The 17,837-nt window shown below is 36.2% G+C and overlaps 1 protein-coding gene and 1 long non-coding RNA gene across 13 annotated transcripts in view; both read right to left on the reverse strand.

The window, feature by feature from the left end:
• LOC123275508 overlaps nt 1–16,534 on the reverse strand; it is a 55,419-nt gene extending 38,885 nt beyond the window's left edge. The window contains exons 1-2 of the long non-coding RNA XR_006511698.1: nt 16,191–16,534; nt 14,989–15,081 (exon numbers count right to left, since the gene is read on the reverse strand). This is a non-coding gene — a long non-coding RNA (uncharacterized LOC123275508). The remainder of the gene's footprint in view (nt 1–14,988; nt 15,082–16,190) is intronic.
• LOC123275435 overlaps nt 1–17,837 on the reverse strand; it is a 322,124-nt gene that overhangs the window by 99,378 nt on the left and 204,909 nt on the right. The window lies entirely within an intron of this gene.

Below are 17,837 nucleotides of genomic sequence, written 5' to 3' on the forward strand. Positions count from 1 at the left end.
TCTCGACACAGCCGAGAATGTTTTAAATTTTAAATTAAAATTGATCTTTTATCTACATCATCGCTGATGCTGTTAACTTCTTCCATGAATATTATTTCAATAAAAATATACATACACCACCCATTAAATTTAGTAATTATTCACAGTACAATCAACCGGTGATTATTTGTGCAAGTGTATGTGTGTGTAAAAATATAAATACAAAACTACATAGATATGAATACATAATATAATTTTTCTTAAAAATTCATGATTCTCCTCCTCTCGTTCGCAACACTAACTGCAGAAGCAGCATCACTGCAGGCTACCGGCGTCACCGTGACGCGTATACAACAAGAGAGTAACGAGGGTGCAGATAAAAGGGACAGAGTAGTATGTGACAGGGGTTGAAGCCGCACTTGCTACTGCCATCCGTCATCATGTCGAGGTCAAAAATTTTTTTTTCCCCGTTACGTGTAATCCGCAACACTGCACACGAGATTCCATGGAGTATGTGCACAGTATATACCACAAACAACACACACATATACGACACTCATGCGTATTTTAAGTCGTCATCGCGTCTTTATGTTTTAGTTCTTTGGTAGGTATACATCTAGGTGCTCCTGAAAAAAGACAACCGCAACAAACAGTTGACATGGAAACGATTTGACGTTCTTTCTTTCTATTTTGCTCTTTTATTGCTCTCGTATTATAAAAAATAAAAATAAAAAGAAAAAACTAAGTTTTCAGGTCACGCGCATATGCATGTCTGGTTAAATTTAAAACAATATTTTTTCTCCTTTTACTTTTTTCATTATCACGTCTCCTGCGTTTAATTACTCCGAAACTAAAATTAAGAAAATTAAGTTTTCCAGAAGATTTGCAAGCGTCGGCATGGGAAAATAAACTCTTCTTCATCTACATCTACCTCTTCGTCGTCTTCTTCTTCCCAAACTCACGAGATATCGCGTGTCACGGCTAGCTACGACTTCCGACTTACAGACTTCTGTCTTATTCTATCTTCTTTTTACTTTCTACTGTCTTTTTTGCTAATTTAATAACTTTTTTGGTTTTTTTTTGTCACTCTAACAAGGACGCGAGAATATCTGAGAGCGTCTAGTTGAATTTTATGGGCTCTGTTTCACCGATATAGAAACAAAAAAGGACAAAAAACTCCCTTACTAGAACAAGAAGAAGAACAAGAAAAAGGAGGACAATAATAACTGGAGGATAATATTATATACGAGCAAATGAATAATATCAAAACGAATAAAGAATTATGGGTAAAAAAAGATATTTCAGTGGGAATACAAAACTCGGTCATGTCGTTGGCGCTTGTCAGGGCATGCACGAAAGCACATGACGTAGTAATAACTCCTCAGTTTGTTTTTATCCTGTTTTATTTGCTTTCTCCTCCTCCTTCTCTCCCGCTTCTTCCTCTTATTTTTCTTCTTTAAAATTCATCAGCTTTTCTCTGTCTACTATACTCAGATGCCTAGCAGAGTCCTAGCAATATTCTTAAGCCTTATTTGCCTGGCATTCTAGTTATATAGAAAAGTCAAAGCTAAATTCGTTGACAAATTGATTATACTTTAACAAAAGCTATTTTTTTTTCCTCATGAATACACAACAGATTGCCGGTGCATTATCATACCAAGACAAGACTAGTACTAAAATTGAGATTGAAAAAAAGAGAAGAAAGTAGTTTCATTTTACATTGTTAAAATAGATATCGATCATTCCGCGTAATCCAGTCAAACTCGGTTTAATAGGTCACAGTACAATAGTCACCAACCTCAGATTACGACGTCACATCATTTCATTTTACATTCCATTAACTCGTCGAGATATTTTATTTCTAGATTATATTGTATTATATTATATTATTCCTATGACTGGGTTGCTAATTTCGCGACTCCTAATTGATGAATTAATTAATGCTTAGTGAGTCAGTATGTGTATCTAAAATTTCATAGCTCTGCTATGTAAATAATATATATATATATATATATATATATATATATATATATATATATATATATATATATATATATATATATTTACATCTAGAGGGCAGATTGGATAGATCTATCAATCTATTAGCTATTTAATGTAGCTATTTGATGTAGCTATCAGAGTAAATTCGCAGATAAACAATATCTGATGACTGGAGATGGACTGATAAATAGCTAATCCACAGAAGTACACATTACCAATAACTTGATTTTACTGAGTGTGAAATCAGTGCTTCTCTCACATTTACAATATCCTTGTACAAAATAGATCTCTGCGTAACATAGACTAACACTCGAACAGTGAATTGAAATCGAGACTGGAGATAGACAAGGATTGCCTGATGGCTGTTACACAAAGTGTGTAGTGATGTAGAGTCAGAAAGAGAAAGCATGAGAGTGAGGTGAGAATGAGGGGTAATATAATAGAGGAAGATTGTGATTTGTGAGTTAACGTGGGAGCGAGTGAGGGAAATGTTACGCCGCGATTCCCGTCATTCCGTGATGCATCGCTGCGGCACGTGTGTGATGACACAGCTCTAGAGCTCTCGTCTATTCGCCCTCTACTATAACAAGTATACCCGGCAGTCGCAGTACGGCAGGCATTAAAGCTGCGTTACGTGCTTCATTCATTAACAACACAAGAGTCACGAAATTAATGATCGACGAGGAAAACTCGTGTACGTTTTTACGGGCATTAACGCCACAACGAAAACCCTTCATTATTTTGAACATACCCGTAAGCTTATCGTCTATTATCTCCCGACAAAATTATAAATATATATGTTTAGTATTTAAATAAAATAAAGTGTGTAAGAGTATTTTAATTACGGCAGCTACTCCCTTGTTAATAGACTCTGTGTTACACAGAAGCGGGAATAATTAATCACCGTTAATTGATTTAGAGTTATTGTATCGAACAGAACTCAATTGAATTGAATTGAGTTGAGTAGAATGTAATAAAATAGAGCCTTAAAAAGACGCAGGCAGATCTATGTATTGATACATAATGAATTTATGTCCCGAAGAATATCGAGTGATTTTAAAATTGATAAGGGGTAGAGAAAGGTGTGATGTGATTACCGTATTGTTCGTTATCTACCATTTTCCATGTCAATTCATTGAAGCTTGCGCGATGCATAGTCACCGATAATTACCCCCGAGGCTCTCATGTTCTCTCGAGGGCTTCGCCCGGTTAACGTCCATCCACGTGAGAGTAGCAGCACACATACACACTATCATAGACACACACTTTTAAAGAGAAAGAGAGGAAGCGAGAGTAAGGGCCGTCGAGCGAATTTCGTACAAAATTTATGATATATCGGGGTGGCAGGTAATTACCCGTCGGATACGCTGGTTTCCCGCTTCGCTCGAGAGACTCGCACGAGAAAGAGGTCAGTGCCTCATTGTTGTTAACGTATCACGGTTATATTATATTATATACTGCTGTTACGATTCCTCATGTTTTTATGTACACGTGTCGCTCATATACCCGAATATTGTATATTGTATAAATATAAATATGGTAACCAGCACTACTACCAGTAGCAACAATCACAACAATACTTCAAAGTTGCTAATGGAACTGCTCACGAAAGAATGACGACTCAACATTGAAACCCGCAACTTTTGTAACAGTTAACGGTAACCATTTTTGAGTTAATCCTTACGGCTGATTTTAACTCATTTTAAAGGTGATCGCTTTCTCTCAAGTCTCGAGTGACAGATCAAAATAAAGAGATATGCAGCCAATTATACTGAAGATTAAGTTAAACATGTAAGGATATCATTTTTCTAAATGAGTTGGTTGTGTAAGTGTGCTCTGTTCTCAATTATATGAGAAGTAAACTCGGTATACGATTTGATTGCTGCATCAAGTCATGAAAATACGAATTATAGTGATGCACAGTGGTTGAACGAGGATCCCAGCACGAGTTGTTTTGGGAATTGTGGTGGTCAAGGGACGAGCAAGCTGACTCTAGGGGGAGAAAACCGACTGTCGTATTCACTATGTTACTGCTGCTATTGCTATTCCTATTTCTGGTATAACTGCTGCTCCTGGTAATGGCGATGGTGATTTTGATTGTGATGGCGATACACATATAACACACACTAGGTGGGAATCGATCGTCATGTGAATGAGAAAATGATAAAAATAGATGGAAAGCAAATCAACGAAACGAAGATATCAAAAGGCACGAGGGAAATAGGAATAAAAAAATCTGAACAAAATTCTAGCAACATTGCGGGAAAATATGTACTTTCTAGTTTTTTAGTTTATTTTTACCGGGCGTAAAAATAGTTCTCTGGGGTAAAAATTAAAAATACATTCCCTTGTAACGGTGTTTTATGTTTATTTTTTAGTTTTAAATTGAATAATAAATTCATTGTGGGAGTAATTGGATAAAGAGATAAAAAAAATTGAACAAAGTGATTTGTAAAAGCGAGTATTGAATAATAAATATAAAAGTAAATTAAAGGAGCATAAGTTGGACTATTACAGTTGATTGAAAGTTTTAAAGGAAAAAAAAAAAAAAAAATAAAACAACCCAAATCCTGCTGCCGAAGAATAAAAAACGTCTTTATCCGAAAGTACTTTTAGCGGAGTCTGTTGAAGCGCCAACTTTAAATTAAAGAAATCTACAAACTTACAAGCTCTTTTAGCCATCGCATTCGAGTAACACGATATTTACGGGACGGTCGTTCCGCAGGGTTAATCCTAGCTTACAGGATAACTTTGAGTGAGAGAGTAAAAGTTGCTTTTTTTTCTCTGTTGCATCGACTGAGAATAACTTTTTCCCGAAACCGATATCTTGCTTATAAGTGTCTTTAGTTATATCCTCAGCAGGAGCTAATTTGCGAACCTAGTCCCAGTCCCAGTTCCAATAGCAGTAGAAGCAACAACAACAGTAAACCGATAAAGTCCAAATATAACATAATACAGTACAACGTAATGTAAGCAAGGGACAGGAAGAGAATGAGATTGCGGGTTCGGAAAACGCGACACGAGGCAGTTATATCTTAAGTAGCTGCTCTCAAGCTTGAACTAGTACCGCCAGCTAGCATAAGTATAAGGCTAAGCATAACCTGGGGAGCTGGAGCGGCCAAGTGGAAAGAGGAGGAGTTGCGTCAGACGTACAAACCTCTTCCTATCCTAGAACCCTCTTTCTTAGGTTGGGACGTTTTGCAGCCGCCGGTGTGCCGCTCGCGTTCTCACGGATTTATGGATTTCATTATTGTCGGGCTTTGGTTGGTTACGCTGAGGCGCACCAAACCGTACACAGATAGGGGATAGAGCTTGGTGCTGGTGCAAAACCCCGAATAGAAAAAGAAGAAAGAGGAGGAGCAGAACTATACTAAGAAAGGTTCAAGTCGCACCACCAACTTAAACTCTCGGTCCTCAGCGCAGGGTTTGCATTTTATGAGCAAACAGGCTCCAGAGTTTTAGAGGAATTTCATTGCATATATGCGGATCTAAAACTGAGAACAACTACTTCTCCCTTTCCCATTCCTCGTTCCTCGGCGAGGAATTCTACCCCAGATCCTTTCATCCTTATTTAACAATGACAAGTCGGTCACACACACACACACACACACATACTACGACCAACGTTTAGATTATATTACACACTAGACGGAAATTACTAGAATATTCCAAGCTGGACAGTCTATACCTCCAGTTACTGCTCCGGCTGCTACTGCTATTATCGCAGGGTATAATGATGCATAATCTATATGAGTGACAGCGGAACAACTAAAACTGGTGTTAAGTGCGACTGCTGAAGACTGCCTTTGCAAGGGTTTAACCATTGGATAATTTACACCGTTGAGCTCCACCAATCGCAGTTGCAGTCGTACTGATGGATAGGAGATATATATGCTAGCTTTCACTCACTTTGACTTGAACTTGTCTCCATTGATGAAAATTTCAGATAAAATCAAATTCCTTTTCATATAGTTTGTGTCTTTTGTCTATTCTACATGATACTCGACTAAGGTTTATATTGTAAAAAAGCTTTCACTCTTTTTTGACGATGAAACAAAGAAGAAAGACAAGACCGGTGTTGAAGACCGCGTAGATAACGACAGATGATAGATACATCAAGAAGATAGTTGTTATTCAAGTGAGCTTTCTGGGTATTACTGGGTATTATTATATTGTATTATATTGCATTACATTCATGTAATCAGTACTCAAGCCCTTTGAATAGGGAAATTGTGTAGGCAACAAAATATATTTCATTGGTGAATAGAAACCTTAAGAGTGATCCCTATTCAATTAGCGGATCATTATTAAGCATTTCAGGGAATATGAGTAATCCCACGTGTAATTTCCCAGTGAAATTAAATCAATTGTCTCGGGGATTAATTTTAAAGCTCCATACGCGCATGAGTGTGGGTAATCTCTGAGAGAATTTCTCGGGATTCTATGTTGGTTTACTCCATCGCGATATCTTTCTCTCTTTACACCCTCATTTCTTGCTAGTAATCCACGAGCACGGAAATGTAACATGTGGAAACGGTGAAGCTCAAGATACAACGCACTACTTATGCTTACTGTACTCCATTGCTTATAGTATTGTAGGCTCCAGGCAACGAGTTTGCTAATAGTATCTTAATTAATTAAGCCGTTGTCTAGATCCAGATCTTTGCTGTCACATCCAGAAGCTTTTCAGCCTGCATCATTGATTCCCAACACCACCCACGCCGAGTTTCATTATAATCTCCTGAACAGCTGTATCTAGACTGTAGCTAGCTAGACATTAGTGCTGCATCTTTATCCTTATCTCTAATAGAATGTGTTGTAATTCCAGCTACAGATTATTCCAATTAAATAATAACACACTCGAGTAGTTAGTGCCTAATCGAATTTACTTGCGATACAAATTATTCTCTGTTATTAAAATGCCATTTTATTAAAAGATTCTTTTAAAATTATTAATTTACAAGGATTAAGTTATAAGCCGATCGAAATTAAAAGAATTTAATTACTGCTTTTAGTTGGCTCATTATACGAATAATGCGGATCTACTTTTTAATGCTATTTTATTCTATTTAATCTAAATGATATTTATTGTTAAAGTTTTAATGTTTTAAAAGCTGTTTGTTAATAAATTATGGACGTTACTTATCCGGAGAAATAAATAAAAAGTTTTCGTCTATTAATCAACATCGAATGGTAATTTACAGCAGGTGAGTGAGTTATTTATTATTTTTTATTAAAAAATAAAAATACTCCAACTGAGAAAAAGCTATTCCACCTTATGCTGTACATAAATAACCGAATTACGAATTGCCGGAGTTGAGTTTTGTTAAAAAGTAAAAAAAAATAAACGAACGATTGTAATCGGGTCAATCGGGTGTATATTACACGGCAAGCTCAGCTCGCGGAAGTACAAACTGTACCAAAAAATATAACTACACTTTTCGAACTAAAATTTATCGGCACTAGACTTTTACACTCTACTCTGTGTCCCATCGCAAGTTTTCCAGCTTGTGTACACAAATAACAACAGATGAATGTGGAACGGGTTCTATTCCATTGCAATCTTATTACGCTTTCGTCTTTGGACGTAACATTACGACGCCGTGAATTCTCGTTTGCACGACATTCTTCACTTGACAGCGTTCAAGTCCTCTATAATCATACGCCATGGTATTTTAAGTCTGCAGAAAAGTTGTCTCATCTTATCGTTTCGACCTGTAAATTCTTGCTATATTTTTTTTTCACTTTTGTTTTTATTTTCACGTGGCTACTTTTTCTTTTTTTTTTCTTTTATGCTGTACTGAATCTTGTCTTGACAAAATCAAGCGAAGCAAATCCGAGAAATAAATAATAATGATTAAAATAAAATGAAAAGAATGAAGCGGAAGAAGAAACAAAAGAATAAAAAAGTCGATGAGATTTTTGTACGTGATCTTTCGACAATGTCGACAAAGGTTACCAAGAAAAATTTTAGGTTAAATCGACACCCCATTCCATTGTGTAAGAGTTTCTTGGCAACAGACAGTAAAGTGTGTAAGCGCCGCAACGGCAGTACCAGTTTAAAGCAAGAAGGTGATGCTGATGCTGATGGTGAAAGAAGAAATAAAAGACTTGACGGAAGGAAAAGAAGAGAAGTAGTATTAGGCAAAGAGTCAAAAATAAAATGGTATTCTCAACTCGTTCTTATTCCTCGTGCCTTCGATCAACAAGCCTGTCTGGTCCGGACTTTTCTCTTATATTACTGTTCAACCGTGGATGGTGTTTCCAATGCGCTAGGCGTAAATGAAAATTCACCAATTCAACAGTGGATTTAGTAGACGCGAAACAAACAACCCGACACCATCGGCATGTCTAACAGCAAATGAGAGAGAGAAAATAACTCGGTATTGTAAAGTAAATGTAACTCTGTCTATCTATCTATCTATATGTTGTTGGAAGTTGAAGATAAAATACAAAAGTAGGAGTAAAGCTTGCTCGGAAAAAAAGGTAAAAGAGTTAAATTGACTCAACCCGTCATGTTTTCTCCTCAGTATCTTGAGGCTTTTAGACACGTTTCATGTGTTTGCTTAACGAGGTACGCATCCTTAATACCATCAAGTTAATGATTATTGAAACGGGCAGGTATTGTGTGGGAAAAACGTTTTACGGATGAATGTGTATGCTCAGAAAATTTAATAACTGGTAACTAATAAAACGGAAAGCGGTGTAAGTTAAAAGTAATGAAGGAGTTTGTAATAAATATGAAAAGTGTATTTACAAACATGTGGTTTTTATAATACATGTAGATGGGTATATACAGACTTTAGTGCTCACAGACGCATTGAAAAGCCGAGCTGGTATGCCCGACACGGTAATTCGTGTGCATCCAATTGGACATTATAGTGAAAACATCTCCGCGTGTACATTTTCCATTTAAAACTCAAATATTTGGTAATGAATATCGTGGTTTGATGAGCACCAGGTCGAAACTATACTACCGGTAATTGCAACACCACCGAGGCCAGAGTCAGACCCATAGAGCTTTCATATTCCAGATTGGAAATATCCCTCAACGAATAACGTTGATGTACTGTTGGTACGATCGCGGTTATTTAGCTTCACAAAATCTACACTTTGTATATAATATCATTTTATATCATATCATATTTCTTTTATTTCATTTGATTTCAATTTATATTTTTAATTTATACCTATAAAAATGAATAAAAAAAACCCTTTCGTGTCTTTCAAATTTATCTAGTGATATGATATGATGTTAAATTTAAATTTTAATATTCTGATTTAATAATCCCGCGATTGAAGATTATTTTAATGAAATTTGATCAAAAGGGCAAACAATAAACTTCAATTTGAAACATTACCAAGATAAACATTTACACGAAACTATCGATCGATGAGTTAAACCACGACAAAATGTTTTTATTTTATTTTTAAAATTATTTAAAGGTGGATTGATAATAATTAAATGTTTTAGGGCTTTGGGGAGTTTCCTTGAGAATCTGTGAGTTTAATTTGAGGGTAAAGAGAATAATAAAGAGTGAGAAAGAGATAAACCCCATAGAAAAAAAGAGAAAGAGAAAGATAGGAAGAATGAATGTAGGGAGAGATCGTCTAGGCAATTTGTCAATCCGAGCCATCGCGTCTGGTCGCCCGGGAGCGCTTTAATCGACGATCATTTATCCGCGAAGCGCCATCCTCTTTTAAAACCTCTTTTTTCAACTTTTTGTTGGTTTTGTTTCAGCATTTTTTTTCTTTCTTTTTTTTTTTCCACTATTCAGGTAACAAACGTAGGTGCCATGACAAAGAGCTGAATTTCCAGCAGTGTGTAACATTAAGCTTTGTCTGATCAGATTGACCATTTCAATGGGATTTTCTTAATCATAGACCAGCAGGCACGTCTCAAAAGGAGGGACTAGTTTTGTTTTATTTAACGGTGCAAGTAAGACCGATAATAATGTAGCTTATTATTGAGCAAGTGGTTTTCTGGATGATGCGGGAGCAGGAAGCAGATTGAAGATTACCTAGAAGAAGGAAGGGTTGAATTAAGGGTAAGTCTGAAAGAAGGAGAGAGAAAGGTGACTGTAGACACGATCGTAGTAGTCGCAGTATGTCTACGAGTTTGAAACGTTGCTCTTTACTGGCATGAAACGATGTGGAAGACTTTCGTAGAGCAAACAGGCGGCATATTGCCTCGGAAAACTATAAGACCTTCCTACGACGTTTTTAATAACGTTCTTACGTGACTTGTACCAAGTGTACCTTCCTTCCTTTTTCCTTATTCTCGGTTCTTCTACTTAAACTTCTATACTTGGACTATGCCTCTGCTGCTATTGCTGGTGCTACTGCTCTACGCTTCCACTATCAGGGGTCTTGAAGGCCCGGGATAAAGAATCCTCAGGACGACAAACTCTCTCATAAAAGAACTATGTAAGCAGGACGAAATGAAATTTCCGTGTGATTGAACACGGGAATTTAAAAGACGAAAGTAAACCCAATACACATACATTTTCAGTTATAGTAATGGTAATAATAATAATAATTTATTATCATTATCAATAAAAGATAAAGAAGAGAAAAATGTATAGCATGGATGGATGAGAAATTGACTTTCATTGATATGAAAGTAGTTGTCAACTAACAGCAGATGATGCTAATTACCGTAGCATTGTTTGCACCGAGATATCTAGATCGACAGGATGATGAGCTGATGCGTTCAAAGGGTTTGTGTACACAAACACTCGCACACACACTGATCTACGAGAAATAGGAGATACAACGACCTAATTGGAGAGAGTACCTAGGATTCAATGGGATCGATGCGAACATTGTTAGACACCGGGAAACGTCTATTCAGTTGACAGTTATCGCCTGAAACGTTCGCTACTCTTCTCAGTGAGTATATATGCACTCGTTCACTATACACTATGGACTATACTGCTTTACATTACATTATATGGGTATAAAATTTTGCGATCAATTTCAAATTGGACAGGAGAGTCGAGAATACTCGAGAGAATCCTCTCGGCCAGGATCCCAAGGCGTTACCTTACTACGAAAAATCGACTCTGAATACCCCTTAATGGCCCCTCGACATATTCCAACTGCCCGGGTCCAAGTGTACCACACCCTTGGGCACTATCTTCTCCCAGAAACTCGTAAAAGCCCCATCCGTTTGACTTACGTCCTGGTCCGAGTCTTCGTTCTTGTCCGTTCGTTATTTCGATCCTTGTTACCGTACTATCCTCAATGCTCTCCAGTTTTACCACCTCAGTTCCTTATATTTAATAGTACAATGGATAAATTTTCTTGCATAAATGCGTTACACTGTCTGTAAGGAAATTGTTTTTGTAATACTGACTTATATACGGACTTTTTGATTGTTTGTGGACCATTAAACTGGATCATTAATTGTACTGTAAAATCACGTCCACTATTGTTTGTTCGGTGAAAATAAACAGCTAAGACGGATTTGAATATTTTAATGTCGATTCACGTAGAGTTATGACGCTGTATGCTATTCTATATTCTATTCAGCAAGAATAAAAGATACATTTAAAATCTTTTAGAGAAGTGATATCTCTACGTGCAAGTATCAGCCGGGATTTCTCGTGTGGATATGCTGGATGAAGGAGAAATAGCAACTTATGGGTATGGCATAGTGGGATGAAGCGTAATGCGATCATACTCCAACTGAAGTTACCGATAGAAACAAAGGACTCGCTTGAGAGAGGGAGAGAGAGAGAGAGAGAGAGAGCTGTGAGCGAACCAGGCAAAGTTTTAGTGAAACGTGCGCCAAAAGCAAATCATCCAGCTACCTCGTGTTTTCTCAAACTTGCTGCTTTCATCTCTATCTATACCTATAGCTCTGTCTTTATCCTTAAAACTTTTTATTTTTACTTTCAAATTCAACGTCTTCAATTTGTTATTCCACGGACGATTTAATTTCAATACCCATGCCGATACAACCGACATCTATTGTTTATGGTATAGTAGAAACAAAGTTTATTATTCAAATAGTTAATGGCTATGCTAATGTCAGTTTGTATAATTATCTTGTTTTTCAAAAGCACCTTAACAATTAGAAAAGCCAAATTATTTGTGAAACAAGAAATACCGGTTGTAAAATAGCATTTAATGAGATGAATCAAAGTCTCAGAGGCGTACAAAATGCAAGCTAAATAAAATAATCCTGTATTGTGTGAGCTCTTGTTTCGTTGTTATTACTCGGTGTTAAATTAATGCTAAAAAACAAGAGTTTAAATAAAAATAAAGATAAAAGTAAAATGTTAGGTCGGCTACTCATTATGTAACCTGGTGTAGTGTTTGTACGTTTAAATTTGGCTACATTCTTTCAAACATTTATATTCGTTGTATTTATTTCTCTCTTTAACGCAATCTCCGTTTTCTTTACTACTACCATCACCAAAAACAGAGCCACGCATACACTGGAGCAACAACTAATCTGTATGTACATAAAACTCATACCCAAAGAGTTGTAATTCGAAAGTACTGGTCTCTTGAATCTGTGTGCCTAACGCTTTGCCTTTTCATCCCGTTTTGTGTCGCATTCCCTACTAATTATTTTAATTAATCTCACGCTCGGTGGCACTGCCACGTCGTTAAATAGCCCGCATACCGATGATTCGCCACTACAATTTCGAGTACTCTTGTCGGTCTCTTCTTCACGGAAATTGCTCCCAAACGAAATGAAAGTAATTGATGTGTTATTAATTATAATTATAATTCTGATTTTTCAAATTCAATAATATCTTTTTTTCTACTAAATAAATTTGTTCTTTTACTATTAAAAATAAAAACTCGACTTTTGTTTCAATGTAAACTTTTTACATAGTGATTCTTGTCTACAATTTTGACTATAAACTGTACGACGTACGTGCTCAAGACGAAAATTTTCAGACATTCATTCCAATTCAGCACGTTTTTCCTCCTTACAAAAAAGATAAAAAACAGTGGCCCGAGAGAGAAAAGAGGAAGAAAAAGCCTATCGTATCTTCTGCACTGAGGGATTTCAACAATTTATCGAGTATTTCTCTCGTCTGAACCACCGCAATGAGGCTATGGAATTTTTCGCGAGGGAGCGAAAAAAAAAAAAAAAAAAAAAAAAAGAATAAATGTGGCGAGCATGAAAACCGCAGGTGAATTAAATCGATTGAAATCCTATTATTTACGTCGGCTGTATACTGAGTCTTGATAAATGGGCCAAGCCTAATGGAATACTAATAGAGAGTGTGTATTAAAATAGTAATAATAACAGTATAATGATAAATAAGTATTATGTTATTTATGTATTTATTTATTTATCTATATATCTACCGAAAGTTTTATTATCTTTTAAAGAAGCTGGATCGACAGAGCTCCAATGATGACAAGGCTTACTAACTTTAGATTCTCAAGACTGTGAAACTTTTCAAGACACTTTGAAGCTTTGAGGCTGACGTAGTATACTACAATATGGCAGAGTCTGGAGTTGGTTCATCGCATCTTAAAGACTACTTTAGTATTAGGGCTAGAATTCTTTCACATGACACACACACAAGCTTTTGCACAAGCAAACTGCTAGCTATTTTGTAACAAATAAAATTTGTTGTGCTATTTTCACTTGGGAGGGTGCTAACAGAGTATCTATAGACACTCAGACATAAAAAAAGTAATAAAACGGGTGTAAGTAAAAGAGCTTGTACAGTAAGTGATGGTTATCGCGCATAACATTTTATGTTTACATGGAAATGTGGAAGCTTAAGATATGAAAGAGACACAATAGTCAAAGACCAATAAATTCAACACCTATCACGATGTAATGCCACGAAAAAAGGATAAGATGACAAGAAAAACCATTTATATTATTATATGAAAACTTTTTAAAGCATTTACTTTTTTAGCTTTTTGTAATAAAAGACACGAATGAAAATAAGCATTCACGATATCACAAAATATTTAACGAACATGTACAATGCTTATCTTTTTTTTTTTTATTACCGCTGATGATAAGCTTCAGGTTTGCCCTACAGCAACTGAATATAATAAACAAGGCTTAATAATATATCGTGTAAGACCCAAAAATAAATTACGGAAGGTTTGTGCGAAAAAGAACTAAAAAGAAAAAAATAATAGCAACCAGAGTTAGTTCTTAATTTAATTTTTTCAGGCGCTCATCTCCGACGATAATTAAGAAAACATAAACTCGAGCATCCTGTCCCTGAATAGTTCCTCGGTGCGTTTTTGCGGTAAGAAAAATACGTTTGTTATACGAAAAAAACTCAAAAGTTAAAATAATAAAAACAAAACTATAAGTTGTTGTAGCAGTAGCACAGTCTGCCGGCTGTAGAGTGAGCATAGCGATTACGAAGACTATAATGTCTCGTTATACGTCGGGGCTTATAATTCGTACCGCAATTCCATTTTACCAGTTTAGTGTAGTCTGCTACCGGGGTTGGCGAGTAGTCTTTTGGTATAGTAAAAAGCGCGTGTGTATGCACTGAGTATACAAAGAAAGGCAAAAAGAGAGTAGAGATAGAGGGATAAAATTAAACCAAAAAATGGTAAAAATAAAAATAAGTAAACCTCGAGGAAAAAATGCATATGGCCTGGTTACGGATGCCCAGAATGTCAGTTGTGGCATCTACAATAGTACACAACAACAACAACAACAACAACAACAAGTACAAGTACTACAGTAGATATTCAGTGCCAGATGCTCTCGCGGTATAAACGAACCTGAGATGAGAGAAGCAAATGAGTTTTTATTTATACTCTACTTTCACGAGGAATTATCTGCTTATCGTCCATCCAAATAATTTATACTGAAATTGTAATATAATATTGTGTTCTCTACTGTTTTCTCTACCTATTATTTTATTGTATCATTTTTTTTTTTGCATTATTATCTCGAATGTATAGTAGTAAATTAATTTAAAGAAACATTTATTCCATGCATACGTGATGCAAGTATCAAATTATGATAATAATTTAAAGTTTAAATTGACTTACGACATTGGAGCAAGTAATGTGAGCGCAGTATGGAAATTTATGGCATCGAGTCGGGTCAATACGAATCGATGAGATCAGAATTTGAAATCTTACCTGAAACATAAATAATAAGAAAAGAGGTCAATAAAAATTGTATTTGAGTGTAAAATGTATGGAAATAAGTCTAGCTTATAATATGTAGTTCAGTAGTAATATCATGAGGTATTATATTGGGATTAAAAAGTATGTAAATATATAGATATGCATATGTATCACGAATAGAAGCAGCATGAAAGATAAATGAAATAGACAAGGAAAGGTGACACGAGACGTCCTACTGACCCGTTGGACTGACGCCGGCATCGACGCCTGTGACCGGCCTTTTCCGGTTTTTTAATATATAGGTGGAGCCACTACTCGCTCGGATAACGCCGCGAAATGACTCGGAAACGTAGTGCTTACCGTTCGTCAGGGTCTATTACGCCCATTAGCTTCTTTAATCTCGGGCAAATTACTAAAAATCCGAGGAAATAATGATAATTTATCAGGGAAACAAACAAGGAAGAAAAGTAAACACTGGTCTCGGGTTCGCTGAGCAACTGCTATTCCATAAAAAATATAATAAAACAAATAAAAGCGTGTTATTAAAATATTTGTCTGCTGGTAAAGAGTTTATCAGAGTATTTGAATTAGTGCAAAGCTCTTCTTTTGATGTAGACAGATAAAAAATGTGAAGACGGAATAAAAAATAGAGAATGAATCTGTGGATACAGAGTAAAAAGTAAGCTCAGCAATTAGGCAGAACCCGTACATGTTTTTAATGGAGAACATTGGAAATTAGTTGAAGGGAGGTAGATAAAAAAGAAAAACAAAGGTTGCGTGAAGCCAAAAATTACGAGATACACTAGTATAACACAAACAACAAACCCGGGCTATCACGAAATTATACTGTTATATAATCGTGTGTGGGTTGTACGGAGTTTAAATTTAAAACTGAGCCTTCTACCTGACTGGAGACAGTGGTTTATCCCTAAAGCTACACGGCAGGCACATCACCTAGTGTACGGAAGATAATATACAAGAGAGCTCATGAAAAAAGAATGGCCGGATAAAAGAGCCAAAGAGAAAGATAAAGAGATGTGTCTGTTTGTTGCCGAGGGAACTGAGTCGAGAGCAGAGAAAAGGGAAAAGAGGACCGTGAGAGAAGCTTAAAAAGTAATTACCGCTGAAGAGCGACTGCTGGTTAAAAATTGGCGTACATAAAAAGTTTTCTAATTTCAGAAGCCAAGGGGACCAGCCAGTGAGTGAGCAAGCGAGAAAACACAACTCGATGTCGATGTCTATCTTTCTCGATCATCTCTCGGTTTTCTTCTTGTATTAGAGCTAGTTGGGCGTAGACTTACACGCTAGTACATTGTACTATCAAGTTGTCGAGAGGTTTGAGCGATCCTCGTGATCCTCATCTCGGCGGTACTCTCTATCTCTTCCCTGAATGCTGTTCCTTATACTTATACTCTACTCGACTTTATTCGATGTTTGGAAATTGAAGAATAAAAGTTTTTAGAAATGAAAAGAAAAAAAAATGCCGAGTTGTGGATTTTTATTTTTCAGATAATTGAATATAATAATTTCAATAGCCATAGTTATTAGGAGGCATAATGTACAATGCATAATGCTGGTAGATATTTGCGTAAGTATCATATTTAATATGAAATATGTTAGTAAATGAACAAAGAGAAAACTCGTATCAGAAAGTGGAAGTATATAGATACACACTAAAGCTTGTCAGTAATTAAACATTAAAATTTAATGAGACATTACTGGATATGAATATCATAATGCCTTTCGGTGAAGACAAAAGATGTAAATGCACTACAAACTAGGTATTTAATAGCTGAATAGAGGATAGAATCAGAGAATCGCATTAATAGACATGAAATATACAGGGTAATAGTGAGTAAGCGTAGCTGAGAAGAAGATTTTGTAGAGGGTTTAAAATTTAGTTCCCTCATTTCTTTTCTTGAGTCACCGTTAAATTCACAGCGAGCTAAATCCGGCGCGTCATTAAGCACGTTGTTTCATAATTCAACCGACACACTACACCGAGTAACATACACTAGTCAGATCTCTCGACTAACTTTCCCCCTTTATTCCTTTCTCTTTAATTTTTTCATCTCTATTATCTCGTTTCTTTCTCTTTCTTCTTTACTCTCGACTTTAATTCTCTGCCGTCATATCATCCACCCGCTCACCCTGTTCTATGTACTAGGTACTATGCTCTTTTTCCTCCTCTGTTAGCTACGTCCTCATAATTTTCTTTTTATTCCCGACAACCAGCTCTTCATTTGGTGGTTCCTGAAGCTTGAAGACTGCGACGTTACCAACGATGGCTAAATGCTGTCACACTGTATATATATTTCAAAGTTTTTGCGCTCACTACTTCCACAACTAAATTGGATTAAGCTACGGGATTCGCAATTCTCATCCTTCTCATTTTGTCGTCGCTGTAGTGCGATTTTACGACAATTCCAAAGAGAATAACAAGGCTATGAAGACGTGCGGCGATTAATGCAAAGACGCGGAAGCTTCACAGAAATTATTTTAGCAACGTTATTCCCATTTGCTGGTCCACGAAGTTACAACTTGAGAGTCAAAAGATGATGCACTGGAGTCCATTAAGAACAAGTTGGGACGCCTCATCAGAAAGTCGTTAGTCTATCCCACTTGTACTATTAATTTATACGCATAAATGTACACCACTCGACTCTTATTGCTCTCTCAAGAATTAAAGTGGAATCATCACTCATACACAGAAATATATAAAATTTATCAACAAGAACAGATTGATTTAGCTTCTTAAATTCTTACTT

Source organism: Cotesia glomerata, linkage group LG1, assembly GCF_020080835.1.
Source record: "Cotesia glomerata isolate CgM1 linkage group LG1, MPM_Cglom_v2.3, whole genome shotgun sequence".
NCBI lineage: Eukaryota > Metazoa > Arthropoda > Insecta > Hymenoptera > Braconidae > Cotesia > Cotesia glomerata.